Source organism: Larimichthys crocea, unplaced genomic scaffold (assembly GCF_000972845.2).
Source record: "Larimichthys crocea isolate SSNF unplaced genomic scaffold, L_crocea_2.0 scaffold533, whole genome shotgun sequence".
In the NCBI taxonomy this organism is placed as follows: Eukaryota; Metazoa; Chordata; class Actinopteri; family Sciaenidae; genus Larimichthys; species Larimichthys crocea.
In genome coordinates, this window is record NW_020856972.1 from 48,974 (window position 1) to 71,448 (window position 22,475).

The following is a 22,475-nucleotide window of genomic DNA, read 5'->3' on the forward strand; positions in this document are numbered from 1 at the left end:
ACTTTGTCTGTGACATGGAGACAATTGCTCTAATCTGATCATCACCGTAACCGACTGGACTGTTTGTTTCATCATTGTCAAGGAACTTGCCAATTTCTGTGGTTTAAGAAGTGTCAGGGAATCATGTCAGAGATTTAAAAATTTTCTTAGCCCATTCTCACTGACTGATCATTCTCTCACCGTCACAATCCAAGCTTTGAGCATAAAACCAAGTCTTAGCCCTCAAGCAGCCGATAAAAACAGAGGACTAGTACTACAGGCTCATTACAGACAACTCTAGACTCTATTGCACCTCTGAAAAAGAAGACAATTAAACAAAGGAGGCTAGCACCATGGTATAGCCAGCAGACTCGTAAATTAAAGCAAAAGTAAATCTGAACGGAAATGGCGTGCCACTAAACTGGAAGAATCTCATCTAGTCTGGCAAGATAATCTCAAAACATACAGGAAGGCTCTCCGTAATGCCAGAGCAGCCTATTACTCTTCATTAATTGAGGAGAATAAGAACAACCCCAGGTTTCTCTTCAGCACTGTAGCCAGGCTAACAGAGAATCACAGCTCTACTGAACCATCTATTCCTTTAGGTCTAAGTAGCAATGACTTCATGAGCTTCTTTAATGATAAGATTATAACTATTAGAGACAAAATCCATCACCTCTTGCCCTCAACAGACATTGATCTGCATTCTGATACAGCAAGTTTTGAAACAGCTGTAAAACCTGATATGTATTTAGACTGTTTTTCCCCCATCGACCTTCATCAAATAACTTTAATCATTTCTGCAGCTAAGCCGTCATCCTGTCTCTTAGACTCCATCCCAACCAGGTTGCTCAAGGATGTTTTACCTGTAGTTAGTAATTCGTTATTGGATATGATTAATCTGTCTTTATTATCAGGATATGTACCACAGTCCTTTAAGGTAGCTGTAATTAAACCTCTTCTTAAAAAGCCCACTCTAGACCCAGAGGTCTTAGCCAACTACAGACCGATATCAAACCTTCCCTTTCTGTCTAAGATACTTGAGAAAGCTGTAGCCAATCAGCTGTGTGACTTTCTCCACAACAATAGTCTATTTGAGGATTTTCAGTCAGGATTTAGAGTGCATCATAGCACAGAGACCGCATTAGTCAAAGTTACAAATGACCTCCTAATGGCATCAGACAAAGGACTCATCTCTGTACTTGTCCTGTTAGATCTTAGTGCTGCATTTGACACCATTGACCATCAAATTCTTTTACAGAGACTGGAACATCAAATTGGCATCAAAGGAACCGCCCTAAGCTGGTTTAAGTCGTATTTCTTAGATCGATCTCAGTTTGTTCACGTCAATGATGAATCCTCCATGCATACCAAAGTTTGTCATGGAGTCCCACAAGGTTCTGTAATAGGACCACTTCTATTCAGTTTATATATGCTTCCTTTAGGGAACATTATTAGGAATCACTATCAATTTTCACTGTTACGCTGACGACACCCAATTATATTTATCGATCAAGCCTGATGAAACCAATCAATTAACTAAACTCCAAGCATGCCTTAAGGATATAAAAAGTTGGATGACCTACAATTTTTTTATGTTAAATTCAGACAAAACTGAAGTTCTTGTAATTGGACCGAAACACCTCAGAAACTCTCTTTCTAGAGACTTAGTTACTTTAGATGTGATCACCCTGGCCTCCAGCTCCACTGTAAAGAATCTTAACGTCCACATAAAACAAATTTCAAGGACTGCATTCTTCCACTTACGTAACATCACTAAAATCAGACACATCGTCTCTCACGCGAATGCAGAAAAACTAGTCAACACATTTGTTACTTCTAGTTAGGGCTGGCTCTGGTCATCCCTTAGTTGTGCTGCCATAGGATTAGACTGCCGGGGGACTCCTTCTGTGCTCTCTCGACCAGCAGGTTCTCATGGATCGTGGCTGCTGTGCTCCTGCACGACGTCCACTACACATATTATTACTGTCATTATTGCTACCATATCTGCTACTGTGGTCATTTTATCATTTATTGTGATTCAGTGTCATTTTGTCAGTCATTGTAACTGTACAATATGTTTGTGTTGATTTGTTCTGTACACGTGACATCCATTGCATGTCTGTCCGTCCTGGGAGAGGGATCCCTCCTCTGTGGCTCTTCCTGAGGTTTCTTCCACCTTTTTTCCCTGTTAAAGGTTTTTTGTGGGCAAGTTTTTCCTCACTCGAACCGAGGGTCTAAGGACAGAGGGTGTCACTCCCTGTACAGATTGTAAAGCCCTCAGAGGCAAATGTACTTTGTGACTTTGGACTATACAAATAAAATTTAATTGAATTGAAAAACCTAAAATTTTGACATGACATATATACACAGTATATGGAGTCTGCAGTAAAAGTGACTTCATGTGAAGGGTTATGAATAATGATCAAATATTTTGTGGTGCTTAAGAGTGCAAGAAAATTCAGACTGAGGGGGGGTGAGACGAAAAGGTGGTATTTGATGCCCTGAGAATGAGGAACAGGCTTCATTCAGGCACAAGAGAACAGTTCAGGAGGTAGAGCTGGTCGACCGTTGGTTCAGTCCCGAGCTCCTTCAGTTTGCATGTCAAATGTCCTTGGGCAATAAACTGAACCACAGATGGTGTTGTAATCTGTCATAAACAGTAAAGGACCCAAAGCATAGTCTAGAAGTTTCTAGAAGTTGTTCAACTCTGCATGTTTCTAAAAATAATCTAACGTCAAACTGTTTCACATTGCATCCAAAAACATCAGACAACACTGTAGTGTCAGGACAGCACACTGTCACTGCCACACCCTTCACCAGTAAACACTGATGGTGGATACTCATGCATGACCTGTGTGGATTTCTCAAAGAGGCTCAGACTCCTACTGGGTACGAGCTGGTTAAAAATGCTTGGAGGACAGGGACTCTTTAAATTACCTCCAAAGACCAGGTTGTTGCTTAGTATGTCACTTGGACCTCTTAATAATACTGTAGGTAAATTGTTATCTGCGTATTCCCGAACTTGTACCTGCATGAATGTGATGCACGTTTAGGGCGTCAAGGGACAAACGCCATAAAAAATCATTTTCATTTCCCCACCACAGTCACACCTAGACACACAAAACCTCAATCAACTGCTTTATCTCAACTAATAAAACTGTGTCACACATTTCAGTCAGAGTTGAGAGGTGGAAGAGGAAGAACATTTGACAGTAAAATTAAAATGGGATGGACGAGGTAGGGCTCACAGTTTCAGGGGTCATCAGAGATTACTGGAACATTCTCAGACAGGCTGATACTGATCTGTATCCTTCTGTTCCAGGCATTTGAAATGTGATATGCAGATTCTGCATCTAAACAACAAAAGAAAAAAAGGAGAGGGAGACGGGACAGACAGAAAACAAGAAAAGACAGATCAGATTGAATACAGTGTATTTCAATGAAACATTAAACTAAACACTTTGTCACTGTTCGCTCAAAGCTGAAAATTATGAGGTGCATACAACAGGTAACTTAGCCAAGTGCAAAATATGATTGAAAAATAAATGAAAGCTCATGTTAATATTAACAAATACCAAGACAAGAAAACATTTGACAAAAAACAAAGATATCTACAGAGGCTGTAAATGGCTTACAATGCTTTTATCCTGAGATAACAAAGCTCGTAACAATATCATTCATTTCTGTGGAACAAACTACCATTCTGGGTTCGGGAGGCAGACACGGTCAACACCTTTAAGAGTAGACTTAAGACTTTCCTTTTTGATAAAGCTTATAGTTAGGGCTGGCTCAGGTCATCCCTTAGTTATGCTGCTATAGGACTAGACTGCCGGGGGACTCCCTGTCATGTATCGATGTTTAAAACAAAGGAGGAACCAAGTCGTCTTGCTGGGAATGAGCTGGTTTATTAACTGTCCTTTTGTTTCGAGCATAACACAGGTTCATACACACAACGTGCTCCGTAAAAACGTCTATTGATGAGGTTACCGTGGCCACGACTCCCACAACCTGTAGATACTTATCATCAACATCTCCCCCTTTTCAAAAAGTTAAAGCTCAAACAATTAAACAAGATGTACTGCACATCAAGTAAAGATAAACATGAATAACAGTTTCACTTTGGGGTAGACAGCCCGCCGTCCACAGCAATCTAGGGTTTATTCTGACCCCGATAGTTGCTGTTCCTATGTGTGCGTGAACAGTTTCAGAACAGTCTCTGGGTGGTTGATGTGTTACATCAGCATTACTTATTGTGATCTCAGGCACTTATGCAATTCCTATTTATCCTGTCAATTATCAGATCTCACCCAAAACATAACACTCTATTCATATGGAACACAACTTTAACTGAGGAACATAATGTGATGTTATTTCCCATACTTATCTCTCACAACAGAATTACTTAGGAAACAGTGTGAAGGTGAGTGTCATTAAAGTGTTCAAGTGTCTCTATATCTGAGAGGTACCCTGACCTCACGACCTCTGGTTTTTCCTCACTGGAACGAAGGGTCTAAGGACAGAGGGTGTCACTCCCTGTACAGATTGTAAAGCCCTCCGAGGCAAATGTACTTTGTGACTTTGGGTTATACAAATAAAAATTATTTGATTTGATTTTAATTAAGTTTATTGCTCCTGAAGTGCAGTCTGTGAAGCTGTAGATCGTCTACAGACGATGGACGTTGTTACAATGTATAATGGACAACTAGGAGCTGTTAAACTCACCTCAACCAAACCAAACTGTTATGACAATAAAGATTTATTTATAAATACAACAAACAATCCCTCAAAATTAACAGGGGGGCACAGAGAGCAAAGGGGCTATGGAAGGGAGGTGAGAGTAATATAAGATCTAAATATACAACTAATTAATTATTCATTGATAAACAATATTATTAGCCAGGCAGGGGAGGCTCATAGTGGTCCCAGTAGGACTGGAGGCTCTCTGTGTCACTTAGATAAAAGAATATTTTTATTATTTTGATAAATATTGGTCTCTAATCTTTGATGGTTACACTGAGTCAGGAAGTGCAGCTCTGTCTCATCTGTTCGCTGCTTTCCTCTGAGTAGTAGACACTCCCCCCTCTGTTAGAAATGAATAAAAACATCAATTTTACATGTCATTTATTTAGGATATTCTTCATTGTGCGGGTGACATATTTATGTGGGCGTGAGGGTGTCTAGGACCCTGGGACCTCCCAGTGGATCATCCAGACTGGAAACTCAGTAGGGACCAGTATTTGAATATAGGGTGTGTATGAAGTATGAAAAGCCTTTTAAAGAATTTCAAGAATGTTCTTTCTTTTTCTGTTCAGGTTTGACTTTCATTGAGTCACGTAGGTATAATAAAAGCAGTCAGCTGTGTCCTTTCTCATGTTTACACAAAGTAGTACAAAGAAGTACAGTGGTGCTTTAGATTAATGCTGGATGTACTGTGAGCTGAAGATGATGAACATGTAATACTGTACATTATTCTATAATGAGTGCAATAACTTGATGAATAAATAAACTCTTCTGTCTGACTTGCATGTAAGCAGCATGTAAAGCAGGTGACTGGACTTCAACTGTGAAAACACATCATCATCAACATGAGTCAGGTTTGCGTGTCTGTGTGTGGAAGCCCTGCTCTCATAAAGATACAGAGATGAGGAAACTCCTCCAAACTCCCTGTCATAGTGACAATCAATCTGAATGTGGCGCAATTCACAGAATGATTGTCACTATGAGATTCTGAGGGGTGTGGTTTAGGACTGCAAGCTAGTTTCAATTTGAGTGTTTATGAGGTGTCAACCAAAAACAAACTCTTCAGCTCATCAACTCATATATTTATACGCACAGTAGATGTGGCGTTCACATGACCTGACAGGGTGAATGTACAGAATGCATGTTACACTTCTGCTAATACTGAAGCAGCAGCAGCAGCATTAAGTAGAGATCTGACCACTAATTTGGCAATTCTGGTGTCCTAAGGCTATGCTCCTAGAGGTAAATGATGTTGGGAAAGTTTAAAAATAACTAAGTCGAATGACTAGTGCAGAAAACACAAAGGTTTAGTGTTTGTTTATTTTTGCTGAACCTCAGTGTGCATGGCTGGCTTCACAGCCATGTGAAACCCAGAGGATCAGCAACAGGAAAGCTTTCTGGCAAACAAACATCTGGATATGAAGTTTACATGTCAGGATATATGTTTATTTGATATACAAACTACATGTGGATGATGGGGTATCCAGATGCAAAGCTTCTTGTGCTCACATTGAATAGAACAGAATCTCATTTCAGTTTGATCTCTTTATCCTCTACTGTGCACCTCACAGACATTTCAGTCAATCTGCTCACTATTAACTACCTTACAACATACGTAGACTTGTGAAACACAGCAAATTCTATATCCATCACCACACCGATTCATTTCTACAAGAAGGAACAACACTGCATCTACGGAAACTCTCCAAGGGAATGCCAAGCAGCTGATAAACCTCTGATCTTTGTACTAACATACACAACACACTTCGCCTAAACATCACCATAGCAACAAAATGGGTGGGGCTCATTGTCTCCATGTCTCCATAGGTGCAAAGTGCAAGTTTATATGGAAAACGCATAAAATTTAATTCTCATAGTTATCTCTTAATGATAACATATGTCTTATGAAAGAGACGTCATTGACAGAACCTTGAAAGATAAGTGCCATACAAAACAGGTGTCACATGTGAGAGCCAAATGAAATTTCAGTACTGTACATCACTGAAGATGATGCTAAACAGCAGAGCAGTATAAATGTGAAAGTCTGTCCCTGACTGGCTGAGTTACTGAGAGATGAGTCAGGTTGGTTCAGTGGTGGAGGTTCCCCATGGCTTTCCAAAATGAGTAGTTGAAACGTGAGTAACATACCACCTCTGAGGCTCTCGCTAAAGGGTTCAGCTCCTGCTTGCTGTCACTGATGAAGACTTTTTTTTCCCTATGTTGGCCCCACCTCAGTCTCACCTTGTGTATAAGTTGGACTGAGACCAGCTAGTTAAAGGAATCAGGGGGCCACAGCTTATAGACGTGCACCTAAACTCATTGAATCTGGAGTCTCATTCGTAACTAACATTCTATTTTGTACACACTTAATCCTCTGAGTTTCATGTCTAAGTTGGAGCAGAGTGAATCTGTAACTTCAACTTCAACTTTATTTATTTATATAGCACCTTTCATACAGAATTGTAGCCCAAAGTGCTTCACAGAGCAGAGTAAAAACAGAAGTTGACAAAAACTAACAGTTCTTAAGGTAAAAGCATTAAACACTAGAGATTAGAAGAAAAGTAAAAAGCATAAAACTATAACAATGAAACAAATAAGAAGAACAATTAAGACCTATAGGGTAAAAAGCACAATTTAAGAACAGTTGCAGTAAAAGTAGATAAGACCTGTACAGTAGATAAGCACCAGAGATAAAAGTAACAGGGAGTGATCAGGACATAAAAATTCAGCAGTGAATGGCCAGGCACCTTAGGTAAAAGCCAGGCTAAAAAGGTATGTCTTTTTTAAAGATGTCTACAGAGGTGCAGTCCCTCAGATCCATAGGCAGGCTGTTCCAGAGATGGGGGCTGCAGTAGCTAAAAGTGGCCTCACCAAACTTCTTTGTGGAGGTTCTGGGGACAACTAGGAGTCCAGATGTCGAGGATCTGAGGGACCTGCTTGGTACATAGCAAAACAAACTACTGTTGTGAAAGGCAGAGATGATGGTTACACTCTGCTGGACAGAGAAAATAGAAGCAGGTCTTCATGCAGTGAGAGAAATGAGGGAGAGAATCACTAACAAAGTTAGAAAACATATATAATGATAGTTTGACACAAATCCAGCACCAGCAGGCCAGGACTTAATCGAACATATATTGATGTGCCAATGCACACAAAACTGTGATTGAGTGAACTTCTGAGAAGAGAAAGTCAATTAGGACAAGAAACTATAGTTGGACTAGCCACCTGAAGCACAGAACACTCTGTGGACCACTTGAGCAGCCAATTATACAAGAACAAGAGTGAGAGAGATGCATCGTTGGCCCACTTTGATAATGCACCAGCCCACATGTAAACTGGTTTCCATAATCCAGAAAGCTAATGCAGTAACTGGAGAAAAACATATTTCAGATTTCTGATCACTGTACACTGCCAATTCAATTCAGTTAAATTTGATTTTTCCATACAGAGCAGGTCTAGACCGTATTCTATATAATATAATTTTCAGAGAACAACATTTCCACCATGAGCAACCAAAAACTCCCTTTTAATAGGCAGAAACCTCCGGCAGACCCAAGCTCATTGGTGGACAGTCAGATGGCGCAACTGTCGCCAAGTGCTTGCTCATGGTGGAATTGTTGGTCTATATAAATAATATTATTAAGAGTACAATCTAGACTTGCTCTGTATGAAAAGTGTCATGAGATAACTATATAAATAAAATTGAATTGAATTAACTTGTCATGTCAAGCTTCAGCTACACACTGAAATGAAAATGAAACATGACATGAGTAATGTAGCAGATGCATGTTACTCCTCATCACCTGTCACCTGTCCTCCAGTATCCTCCTGTACCCCCAGTCATCTTGAGGTATTTTCAGGTATTCTTCAGGGTATAATCATAAATATAGTCATAAAAAGTTGTTGATGACTCATCCTACACTCAGGGTCATGTAGTAATTTTACATCTAATGCTTTATGACAAAAAACATCATTGTTTTATGCTAAAGCTTGATCATGGAGAATGAGATTTATCAAAACATATCTCAGCTCTGTCCACAAATGGTCATTAGTCTGCAAACAAGGAAATATGTTGACTCTTAGTGGTGAAGAGTGTTATCTGATTCTATAGACGCTTCTATGTTATGTACCTATCTGTTGTGTCTACAGCTGAGACAGCCCTATCCTCTGACCTCTGTTACCATAGTAACGATCAAATATTCAGCTGCTCTTTGTCTCAAGGACAGTGTCCCCACAACCTGACATTGAACACTGTCCCTGATTTTCTTAAATGGGTGGCAGGTGAGGAATTTATCTTTTTGGTTCATGTGTATTACTAAATTCAAGTATTCAGATCATCTATACAAATAATATTACTTAGTCCATGTTTTGATAATAGTATGTCAGATTCTGATGTCTCTTATTTGAAATAGTGTTGGAGTCTAAAACCTAGTTTTTCCATGTGACCACAGTGCCACCTAGCAACCACAGTTAAATTAGATTTTTGTAATAATTGCATTTATAATATCAGGTAAAGGTTCTGGTTAGTATGTATGGAAATGAACTTACAGTTTTGTCCAGTTGCTAACACACTGAAATGACATGGATAGCACAAATATTTAAAGTGACACACAGGGAGCAAAACCTCATCTCAAATCTCCAAAACTTGAAACACATTTTCTGCTTTACACACATTTTGCAATTCGAAGTGGCACTTTTCAAGTGTACTGAACACGGTTCTCTGCATAAGACACAACAATCTGACATAAAGTCACATGTTTGCAATTTCAAAACACGGCATTTAAAATGACACTACATGAGCTCATTGGCCACTATATGTGCCACCTGGCCAAACAGGTGTTATGTAATTGTTAACACTTCAATCAGGTAGTAGGCAATAAAAGAGCATCTTTTTTTCTTTTCTTTTTTTAACAACAACATTGCTGAGAGAGGAAGAGGAACAGGGAGGGTGAGAATGAGAGGGGGAGGAAGAGTGAGAGGTCAGGATAGAGCAATGCTGTCTAATTATTTTGCTTTCCTCTTTATTTATTTTTTTTCTGCACATTTTTTCTGCAATTGTATTTTTCAGCTTCCTGTTTTGTGAGCATATTTTAGTTCACTCAAATGTAAATATATCTGCTGTGGACCAAGGTACTTTTTATTATTCTGTTTCTGAACATAATGGACACAAGCTGAAACCAGAAACGAGCCGCTTTTTCGTTTTTGACAAAAAACAAAAAAACGAAAATTCGGCTCAATTTCTCGTTTTCTGTTCCAATCACCAAAAACAAAATTTCCACTTCCATATTCCGTTTTAGTGGTGGGCGGGGCTCGTATGCTTCTTTGCCCGGTACTCTTCAAAATAAAAGTTCTTCCATTTCCATTTGAAGTTATTTCTTTATTAAAGGGTGACCAAACGTCCTCTTTTGGCCGGGGGGGGACAGACATCGGTTTCGACCCAGTAGCAATATTTCCAAAACGGTAGTGTATAATTTATTTGAATTTCATTACAAATTTAACCCACTCAAGTCAGTTTACACAGCATCTGTCAGAACAGTACATTATTCCCATTGAATACAGACATTTTCATGCCAGACTAGATCACACCCGAGGGCAAGAGTTTCACTGTGTGTGTACTGAAAATGTACTTCTTGCACTGAGTGTATGTATATTGTGTTTTTCTGTCCATCTTGGGTCCACACACTCAACCCGTTCTCATTCCCAAGGCATAAAATACCGACGCTTTGTCACGCCCCTTGACGTCTGATACCGACGTAAAAGGTACCCTTCCGCGTCTGTATGAAACGCTCTGGGTTGTCCATTGACTCCAGTATAATCCGTTTGCGCTGGTAAGAGACGCTCAGAGCAGAGCTCCAGCCGTCCATTCACTCCAATAATAACCCGACCACAGCGATACATGACGCTGCAAGCTACAATCTGATTGGACAACCGAGGACCCTCTGCCCGGAAATGTTTTTCTCACTATGTTAAAGATTTCTTTTAATGATATCATCAACGTTTCTCAGCACAAACACGCCAAAGTGTCACTGATAATTCAACAATAAAATAGCTTCATGTTGTGGTAAATGGACTGTACTTATATAGCGCCTTTCTAGTCTTCCGACCACTCAAAGCGCTCTACACTACATATCTCATTCACCCCATTCACACACTGATGGCATTGGCTACCGTGCAAGGTGCCAACTGCTCAGTTTAAGGATTTAAGCATTCATACACAGATGGGAGCAACTTGGGGTTCAGTATCTTGCCCAAGGACACTTCGGCATACAGACCGGGGAGCGAACCGTCGATCATCTGATTAGTGGACGACCCGCTCTGCCTGTGAGCCACAGCCGTCCCAGTATGTTTTTTTTCTCCTTCTGGCCTGAGAAATAAACTTTTATTCGTATGTTTTGGATAGCGGAAAGGCCTACACTACCCATAAGGCTCGACCACCGATGATTTGTCACGCCCCTTCACCTCTGATACGCAAAAGGTATCTTCCCAGGTCTGTGAGCACGAGCACGAGCAGAAGATGAAGATGAAGACTGTGAAGAAGAAATAGATTGTAACGCAGGTATGTAAAAAAAAGAGTACTTTGAGAAAGTGAAAGTGTATGTTTTAGAAAGAGATCACCTTGATTCACTAGTCTCACAAAGTAACAGTTTAAGGCATTTAAAAATGGCTACCGTCAGTGTGCTCGGTAGAGTAAGCTTACGACTGCACGTGCCTGCTGTAGCATTAGCTCTTTAATCCACCGATGATGGATTTAATCTATTACAAACATTAAAGGAGTTGCACGTTGCTAATATTGTATGCCCTGGTGCAAATAGCATCGCATGGTGTGTAATGTTAAAAAGCAGTTTTCTACTTCTGCTAGCTCTGTACAAACCCATAATGCTAACGTTAATTGCTAACATTGTTGAACGGAGCGCAAACACTGAAAATCATTTGGATTGCTTTATTTATGTGTTTTATGTATTTCTTTGTGTCACTGAGTTCTATCAAAATCTCTTTCCTCTTTAGTTTGAAAAATTAGTGATTCAGAGGATCTTGAATTGGAGGAAGCGCTTCAGGGTGCCAACAAACTCCTTCAGGATATGGAGGTAACATTATTATTTTTAAAAGTGATGTAGTTAAACACTACTTCAAGAGGGAACACTCTTGTCTAATTTATTGTAGAGAGTAAAAGTTGACTTTGGTACCCCCATTAGCACATTTCTACAGCATGTCCAGCTTCTTAAACCTACGGTAATTTTAAATTTTTATTACTGAATATATTACTTTTTTTCTGTGAAATTGGTCCATTAACATTTGATTACTGTTTAATATTTACTGTTTAATATAACTTACTATATCCCTTGAAATTCTGCCGAAAAGACTGATTGCTGAATGTAAGTGAGTGATAAGTTTTATGTACTATACTCATACTGTACTCTTAATGTTACTCTCACATAGAAATGGATCAAACTGATGGCAGCCTTGGAGCACTGCAGGCACGAATAGAGGAGCTTGTCGTTATCATCAGAGTGCGAAAACAAAATCTTTACAGGCAAACTGGTACGTCAGTTTCCTTGAAATAGACAGTTTGATACCTTTACAGTTTGTAAATGTATATGGTACATGTACAGCAGCTTTGTAAACCGAATAAAATTGGATCCTTGTTTGTTTTAAGCTGTATTTGATCCATGTTCTTGCAAACAAATTTAACAGTGTTGATTTTAGTCTAAACATACATTATATGACACGTGTGCCCTTTTTTTATGATTATTTACGGATAGCAACAAGAGGCGACATAGAATTCGCAAGGTCATCTTGGATGAGAAAAAACGCTTGGCGGCTGCTGTCGACGATTACAACAAGCTGGCTGAACCATCAAAGCAAATTATGTCCAGTGATGCCCTCATCCAGACCAACGTATGGCCCTGGCAGAACACAAGTGAACGTAAGCTCTTCAGTTTAAAACATTTCAAATGTATCCTGTTTAACCAAATACCCAGTATCTGAGCAGTAGTTGGAAGTTCTGATCTTGAATCATAATCTATGTTTTCCATTCTGATGTTGATAAACTATAGCTGCTGCAGACCCTAAGACAATTATTTTACAGCCTCTCACTTTCACTCACTTTCCACAATAATACGCTTCTGACCTGCGGCATTACACGCCATGGCATAGTCAAAAACCGTATGGATTCCCCAGCGTGCGCCCCTGCGCTGATTAACCCACCTACCTATATAGACTCAAACAATAGCCTAATTAGGTACTGCCACCTACTGGCACAAATGTGTACAACACTCATGAACACACAGAAAATGACCAATCTGGCTCCTACATTTCGTTTATTACTTTGTCAATGTGTCCCAGACAATTTCCTGGTGATGATATACAGTTCTTTCATGTTTCTTTGAGATGGTTGCTTGCCTCTCAACCTGTGATCTCTTATCCCTCCTGATGTTTTGCCACACTTCTTTGTGACAATGGTTGTATTTATCTATCTCACATGAATAAATGTTTTTTCAAGGACTTCCAAGGGTTACACACTGAGGTGGATTGATATGCATGATGATAATATTACCCATACTGTAGCCTCTGATTATTTGTGTTTTGATTTGTTTATTTTAGGCAAGGGTGTCCCAAATCAACTGGCTCTGGGTGGATGCCCAAAAAAAATTCCAGCAGATTGTTTGCCAGATGCTGCAGGAGCTGCACATGCATGCCATCAGGAAGTGGGGTCCTCTCTGACACAAGTGTCACTGTTTGGGAGAAACCCATTCTCCACAGTTGACCACCAGACAGCAGCTGAACATGAGTTTGCACAGCAGTACTCCAACATGTCTGAACTCTTTGACACTGCTGTAAACAATGAGCCAACCCGTTTTCAAAATGGAATTAAGAACCTCATCGATATTGTGAGAAGATATGTGTAGGCAGACCTGACATGTCGGATCGCAATAGCTCTGTCAACCATTATTGTTTTTGCAGACTGTATTTTGCAGGTATAGTCAAGCAAAGTCCAAATAAAAGTGTGCTACTGCTGGAAAATCTCTATTTGCTTCTTTTAATGCATTTGGAAATTACTTTTAATGATAACTAGATCTTCTAAATGACCTAATCACACACATATATACAATCTGTGATTTGAGGAATTGTAAGTGCAACTATTCATGAAATCAATCAATGAAAACTTGTAGAGTGACTATGAATTGAAGTTGACTATGAAGCAGGTTAGGCAAGGCAATTTTATTTGCATAGCCTGGTTTTACAAAGTTTATTTCAAAGAGCTTAACACACTTTCACCCTCACATCCAGAATCCTTCGTGCTTTGCGGTAACGTATTGTGTCACTTCCGGTATCGGTGTTGTTGCCACGGTGCTCTCTGCTCTGCTCACCTGAATAGATTTCCGTATATTTCTCACATCAGTGACTATCTACTTATCTCTGCACTACTCTTTGACTTGTTCTGTCTGTGCACAAACAGCTCTCTGAACTCTAGTAACTACAATCTGATAGTTTCTCCAGTTTCTGTTAGCCACACTAACTAGCCTAGCTATAGCAATGGCGTCTCTCTCCTCTCCTGCTCTCTCCTCTCCTGCTCTCTCCTGTCCTGTGTGCCACATGTTCAGTTACTCCTCGTCCTCCTTTAGTGATAACGGTACTTGTAATAAATGTAGTTTGTTTGTAGCTTTGGAGGCGAGGGTCAGTGAGTTAGAGGCACGGTACCGCACCACCGAACAGTCAGTAGCTCAGATAGTTAGCCAGTCCCCTGTAGCCTGTGCGGTACAGCCACAGGTAGCTTCAGTTAGCCGTCCCCCGGTAGTTCCCGAGCAGCCGGGAGGCTGGGTGACTGTTCGAAGGAGGCACAGCCCCAAACTGAAGCCCACGGTACACCAACCGCTCCACGTTTCAAACAGATTTTCCCCGCTCAGCGACACACCCGCTGAGAGGCCAACTCTGGTCATTGGCAGCTCCATAGTCAGAAACGTGAAGTTAGCGACACCGGGGGCCATAGTTAAATGCATCCCGGGGGCCAGAGCGGGCGACATCGAGTCTTTTTTGAAACTGCTGGCTAAGGATAAGCGTAAATACAGTAAGATTGTTATTCACGTCGGCGGTAATGACACCTGGTTACGCCAATCGGAGGTCACTAAAATTAATGTTTCATCAGTGTGTGAATATGCCAAAATGATGTCGGACTCCGTAGTTTTCTCTGGTCCCCTCCCCAATGTGACCAGTGATGACATGTTTAGCCGCATGTCGTCATTTCACCGCTGGCTGTCAAGGTGGTGACCAGCAAACGATGTGGGCTTCATAGATGCCACATCCCACTTTGGATGGAGCAGCTCTCATATCTAGAAATATGGCCAAGTTTATTAGTTGACCAAAACCATGTCGATAACCCAGAGTTGAGACCAGGAAGCATTGAATATCAGGTCTTTGTCATCTAAAGCTGTCTTAGTCAATGAATTAATATCTGACTATGATATTGACTTGTTCTGTCTCACTGAAACCTGGCTGCAGGAGGATGAATATGTTAGCTTAAATTAATCCACTCCTCCGAGTCATTATAATACTCATGTTCCTCGAAGTACTGGTCGAGGTGGTGGAGTTGGAGCCATATTTGACTCAAGTCTATTAATAAATCCGAAACCTAAACTAAATTATAATTCATTTGAAAGTCTTGTTCTTAGCCTCACTCACCCAACCTGGAAAACTTTGCAGCCAATTTTATTTGTTACAGTATATCGAGCTCCAGGTCCTTATTCTGAATTTTTATCTGAATTTGCAGAATTTGCATCAGGCTTGATCCTTAAAACAGATAAAGTAATTATTGTAGGTGATTTTAACATTCATGTGGACAACCACAATGATAGTCTTAGTACTGCTTTTATCTCTCTATTAGACTCAATTGGCTTTTGTCAAAGTGTAAATAAACCGACTCATTGTCTGAACCACACTCTTGATCTTGTTCTTTCATATGGCATTGAAATTGATAATATAATAGTCTTCCCACAGAATCCTCTTCTGTCTGACCATTTTTTAATAACCTTTGAGTTCATACTACCGGACTATAAGCCTTTGTGTAGAAGCTTCTACAGCAGATGTTTATCTGATAGTGCTGTAGCCAAATTTAAGGAAGTGATTCCTTCAGCATTGAATTCAATGCCATGTCTAACTGTAACAGAGGACTTGTCTACTTCCTTTAGCCACCCACAAATAGACCATCTTGTTGATAGTATTACAGGCTCATTACGTGTAGTCTATTTTCGGTGGTGATGCTGATGTTTGAAGAGAAATTCCGCCGACACCGTCTTAGTCGTATAACAAGTTTATTACAACAAGCACAGTGTCGAAGCAAGTAGAAACTACTTGGAGAGCTCCTGGCCGAATGATGAGAGACTCTCCCGACCTATGCCGGACAAGCCTTTATATAGGTTATTTTGTGCCTCCCCATGACATGCAGTAACAAGAGCTCACGGCAAACATACAATGAAGTTACTTAAGACCAAAGAAACAGAAAGATAATAAACAGTCCTTTCCCAGGAAAACCCCCTATAGGCTTAAGCTTTGACCCGACTCCTCATCAATGCATCTAAAGAGGTCTTGTCTTCTCCGGACCATCTGGCCGGGCTCCGACCTGTCTGACCTCTTGGTTAGATAGCCTCTGCCCCAGGAGTGGACAAGATATCAGCCTGTGACTACACAGGTATTGTAGAATAACCCCCCCCCAGTTAAATAGCCTCTGGCCCCAGGAGTGGTCTAAAGAAGTCTCTTCTTCAGGGCTCCGACCTGGCTGGGTCATATGACCCCCAGGCCAATAGCCTCTGTCTGTGACTAAACAGCATCTTATAATACAGCACATGTCTACATCAGCCTCAGCATTAATATAAGACTATGCTAAGACTATGCATCTATGCGCAGACACCTCATACGGACAACTCTAGACTCTATTGCACCTCTGAAAAAGAAGACAATTAAACAAAGGAGGCTAGCACCATGGTATAGCCAGCAGACTCGTAAATTAAAGCAAGAGGCACGTAAATCTGAACGCAAATGGCGTGCCACTAAACTGGAAGAATCTCATCTAGTCTGGCAAGATAATCTCAAAACATACAGGAAGGCTCTCCGTAATGCCAGAGCAGCCTATTACTCTTCTTTAATTGAGGAGAATAAGAACAACCCCAGGTTTCTCTTCAGCACTGTAGCCAGGCTAACAGAGAATCACAGCTCTACTGAACCATCTATTCCTTTAGGTCTAAGTAGCAATGACTTCATGAGCTTCTTTAATAATAAGATTATAACTATTAGAGACAAAATTCATCACCTCTTGCCCTCAACAGGCATTGATCTGCATTCTGATACAGCAAGATTTTTAAAACAGCTGTAAAACCCGTTATGTATTTAGACTGTTTTTCTCCCATCGACCTTCATCAAATAACTTTAATCATTTCTGCAGCTAAGCCGTCAACCTGTCTCTTAGACTCCATCCCAACCAGGCTGCTCAAGGATGTTTTACCTGTAGCTAGTAATTCGTTATTAGATATGATTAATCTGTCTTTATTATCAGGATATGTACCACAGTCCTTTAAGGTAGCTGTAATTAACCTCTTCTTAAAGCCCACTCTAGACCCAGGGTCTTAGCCAACTACAGACCGATATCAAACCTTCCCTTTCTGTCTAAGATACTTGAGAAAGCTGTAGCTAATCAGCTGTGTGACTTTCTCCATAACATGTCTATTTGAGGATTTCCAGTCAGGATTTAGAGTGCATCATAGCACAGAGACCGCATTAGTCAAAGTTACAAATGACCTCCTATCAGACAAAGGACTCATCTCTGTACTTGTCCTGTTAGATCTTAGTGCTGCATTTGACACCATTGACCATCAAATTTTTTTACAGAGACTGGAACATCAAATTGGCATCAAAGGAACCGCCCTAAGCTGGTTTAAGTCTATTTCTTAGATCGATCGCAGTTTGTTCACGTCAATGATGAATCGTCCATACAGACCAAAGTTGTCAGAGTCCCACAAGGTTCTGTACTTGGACCACTTCTATTTGTTTATATATGCTTCCTTTACGGAACATTTTAGGAATCACTCTATCAATTTTCATTGTTTGCTGACGACACCCAATTATATTTATCGATCACGCTGATGCAACCAATCAGTTAACTAAACTCCAAGCATGCCTTAAGGGTATAAAAGTTGGATGACCTACAATTTTTTGATGTAAATTCAGACAAAACTGAAGTTCTTGTAATTGGACCCAAACACCTCAGAAACTCTCTTTCTAGAGACTTATTACTTTAGATGTGATCACCCTGGCCTCCAGCTCCACTGTAAAGAATCTTGGAGTTGTTTTTGTCAGGATTTGTCCTTTAACGTCCACATAAAACAAATTTCGAGGATGCATTCTTCCACTTACGTAACATCACTAAAATCAGACGCATTGTTCTCAGGCGGATGCAGAAAAACTAGTCCACGCATTTGTTACTTCAAGGCTGACTATTGTAACTCTTTGTTATCAGGCTGCTCTAATAAGTCTCTTAGGACTTTGCAGTTAATTCAGAATGCTGCTGCACGTGTTCTGACAGGAACCAAGTCAGAGATCACATCTCTCCCATTTTGGCTTCCTTGCATTGGCTGCCTATTAAATCTGAATAGAATTTAAAATTCTTCTCCTTACTTACAAAGCTCTTCATGGTCAGGCACCATCGTATCTAAAAGAGCTCATAATACCTTACTACCCCTCTAGAACACTGTGCTCTCAGGACGCTGGGTTCCTTGTGGTTCCTATAGTTTCCAAAAGTAGATTGGGAGCCAGAGCTTTCAGCTATCAGGCTCCTCTTCTGTGGAACAAACTACCTTTCTGGGTTCGGGAGGCAGACACGGTCAACACCTTTAAGAATAGACTTAAGACTTTCCTTTTGATAGAGCCTATAGTTAGGGCTGGCTCAGGTCATCCCTTAGTTATGCTGCCATTGGATTAGACTGCCGGGGGACCCCACCCAGGGTTATGCCTAGCCAGGCACGGTATTGGTTGAAGATGCACACATCTCCCTTACCGAAAAGCTCTCTCTCTCTCTCTCTCTCTCTCTCTCTCTCTCTCTCTCTCTCTCTCTCTCTCTCTCTCTCTCTCTCTCTCTCTCTCTCTCTCCCTCTCTCTCTCTCTCTATCTCGTTCTCTCTCTATCTCTCTCCATCTCTCCATCTCTCCATCTGTGGACATGTCTCATTAATGCATGTTACTAACCAAACTTCCCCGGATTTTCTGTGCTCTGTCGTCCAGCAGGTTCTCGTGGATCGTGGCTGCTGCTGTGATCCTGCACGACGCCCACTACATATATTATTACTGTCATTATTACTACCATATCTGTTACTGTAATCATTTTTATCATTCATTGTAATTCATTGTCATTTTATCAGTCATTGTACAACATGTTTGTGTTGATTTGTCCTGTACACGTGACATCCATTGCACGTCTGTCCGTCCTGGGAGAGGGATCCCTCCTATGTGGTTCTTCCTGAGGTTTCTTCCACATTTTTCCCTGTTAAAAGGGTTTTTGTGGGCAAGTTTTTCCTCACTCGAACCGAGGGTCTAAGGACAGAGGGTGTCACTCCCTGTACAGATTGTAAAGCCCTCTGAGGCAAATGTACTTTGTGACTTTGGTAGGTAGAGCCCCGCCCACCACTAAAACGGAAAGTGGAAGAGGAATTTTTTTTTTGGTGATTGGAACAGAAAACGAGAAAATTGAGCCCAGAAAACAGAATAATAAAAAGTACCTTGGTCATGCAGAAATGACTTTGGGCTATACAAATAAAATTGATTTGATTTGATTTAATTTGATTTGATTTGACATCGAACTTGTGCTTGTGCCCTTAAACCCTCACAGCGACTAAGGAAAAAACTCTGCTACTGGGTCGAAACCGATGTCTGTCTCTGCTGCCTGGTCCATAAAGATGCTGAGACGGATTTCATGTTGAGTCTTTACTTCCACATTTCACATGAACTTTGACCCATGGCTCTGTAACAAAAACATAACCTGAGGTTCCCCTGTAAGACCGCCCCCTGGTGTCCTGGCCTAATGCTACACATACGCTGCACATACCCAGATCACGCCACACATGCATGCACGCACGCGCGCGCACACAGCGGCAGCAGTTGAGAGATTAATCAATGCCTCAGATAGTGGCATCTGCCTCTACGGGTTAGCGGCATGTGCCTCAGATAGTGGCATCTAGTAGTGGCATTTCCGGGAAATGCCACTACTAGATGCAGATGCCACGAATTGAGCCAGTGTGCGGGTCCACACACAGGACAGCCTGTGCAAAGTGCCAGTCAATTGAAAACCGGACATTTTCATGAACTTATAAAGAAAAAAAATCCTCAGGAGCCCCAGACAGGATGTACAAATGTCCGGCCAAAAGAGAACGTTTGGTCACCAAAAAGTTGACCAAACCCGCGTTACCCCACCCGCGCGGTCTCTTTTGCCCCATTTTTGGCCGTACCCGCCAGTTTCTGGCCTGCCTCTGAGGTCCTAACATATCCTAACAAGGTCCGACCGAACATTTTCCTAACAGGTCCTAACGAGATCAAAGAGGTCCGAACAAGGTCCGAACAAGGTCCTAACGAGGTCCGAACATGCCCCTTTTCCCCTTTTTCCCCATAGGTCAGCAAGGTCACGCGATGTAGGAGGGGGCGTGGCTATCTCTTTAGCGCGGTTGGCCATATCTTTCAGCGCATACACTTGATCGAGCACGGAAAAAATGGTTTGGAAACTTGATTAACACATATAAATGAAACAATATCTATAAGCCGAATGTTAAACCGCTGTGAAAAAACAATACACAATTTAATTTTCCGTCCCGTCAGCACGTTATTCAACTTATATTTCAACTTTCTTGTAACGTAGCCGCTTTGCTAATGGAGGTTCAGCCTGTCAAATAAGACAGCCTATCAAATGATAAAAATTGAATTGCCAAGTACGTTTTTTTTTTTAGACTTACAAGGAATTTGTAAACGTCAAACAATCAAACATTATCTAAACCGTAATTTAGACTATAAGCCCGCTACTTATTTTTTTTTTTTTTTTTTAAGTACCGGGCTTTACAATGGTGTGGCTAATTTACTGGCCACCGGGGGCACTCTATAGCAGTAAATGCAAAAGTGAGACAGACGTGGGGGAAGATTATGCGCCGAAGAAGACACTAGTTTTGCATTTGATTCATTTCACACACGAATAAATGCAGCTTTTAAATTAAAGACAAAATGTTGATGGCGTGTTGGTGCCGTACTGCAGATTTTCAGGCACAGCTTGAAAAAAAGCGTGTCTATAAATAGCTCATGTTGTCATGATGTAAAATTCAGGTGCGCTCAAAAGTCCGAAAATTACAGTAATGGCGTCACTGTACATACCTGCACTGTAATAATGGTGATAACTGTATTTATATAGCACCTCTTAAAACATACAATTAGAAAGTGCTTCAACAATAACAAAACAATAATGCAAAACATACATACATACATATATGTATCTACATGCATACTGTTCATATATCTATATTTTCCTCAGCTCTGTCTGTCTGTACATATACATAGCCTAGCTTGACATTAACCTGTTTTATATCTAATGTTTGCAGATGACTAAGACAGGAAAGCCAGACACGTATTGGCATGATATCTGTACAAAATATGCCCAGGGCAAATTCCACTTCTCAACTGGCAAACGGCCAGGGGCCAAGAAATGGAAAAAAGGCCTTAGAAAAAATAGATGCTTGTCCCCTGCAGACCAATACAAAGGATCTGTTTGGGAGAAGCCTTCGCTGTTCCTGTGGATTCCATAAGGTAGGTAAAATTATTTACTAAGCCATAATGAGTCACTGTATCATGTGGATTTATTTATTGAACAATCTTTTTGTACCCCACCCCCCCCCCCCCTCAGCCAGCAGATCAGTTATCAGGAGCCTGCTCCAGTAAGGCAGGAGAGGTTGAGACGGAGGTAGGGGCTGTTCGAGGAGACACAGAGACAAGGAGAGGAGGCACGGAGGCAGGGGCTGTCCGAGGAGACGCAGAAACAAGGAGAGGAGGCACGGAGGCAGGGGCTGTCCGGAGACGCAGAGACAAGGAGAGGAGGCACGGAGGCAGGGGCTGTCCGAGGACACGGAGAGACAAGGAGAGGAGGCGCGGAGGTAGGGGCTGTCCGAGGACACGCAGAGACAAGGAGAGGAGGCACAGTGCTATAACTGCAAGGAATTTGTGGAAGCAGAAAAATTCTCTGAACACCTGTCTGACCACCATACGGAGGAGACATGTGACGCCTGTGGGGCCAAGGTGCAGGGTACTGTTGGTCTTTTGAACCATATTCAAAGAGCTCATTATTCGGCATTCCTTTTGCCATCACCACCACTACAAAAGCCAACAGTACCAGCAAAGCCAATAACATCTCTGCTCCCTCCTCCAAGTAGCTCTGCCACACCCACCCATCCATCCAACCACACTGCAATTCCACTCAAAACATGTTCGATTAATTGGAAAGGTTTTCTTCCTGAACAGTTCCACAGAGTAATCCAGGAAGCAGATCAGGTGTGGATTGCGAAGTGCCTGTATGAGCCTACGGGCCAGCTTAAACAAAAAATTGCAGCATGCTGGTTTCACCCACCACTGGAGCCTAAACCATCTCCTCCTGAGCCTGGGTGGTACTACCGGCAGAGGATGTTCGTCTGGGCACCAATGAGGATGTGGGGGATTCCACTGAAATGCCCACAATGTTCCCGGAAA

The 22,475-nt window shown here is 41.3% G+C and overlaps 1 long non-coding RNA gene across 1 annotated transcript; it reads left to right on the forward strand.

The window, feature by feature from the left end:
- The first annotated feature begins 10,933 nt into the window (after window positions 1-10,933).
- On the forward strand, window positions 10,934-13,362 carry LOC109140546 (uncharacterized). Its single transcript, XR_003462049.1, has 5 exons — window positions 10,934-11,278; window positions 11,728-11,807; window positions 12,160-12,261; window positions 12,483-12,646; window positions 13,324-13,362. It is a non-coding gene; the product is annotated as an uncharacterized LOC109140546 (long non-coding RNA).
- Window positions 13,363-22,475: the final 9,113 nt, after the last annotated feature.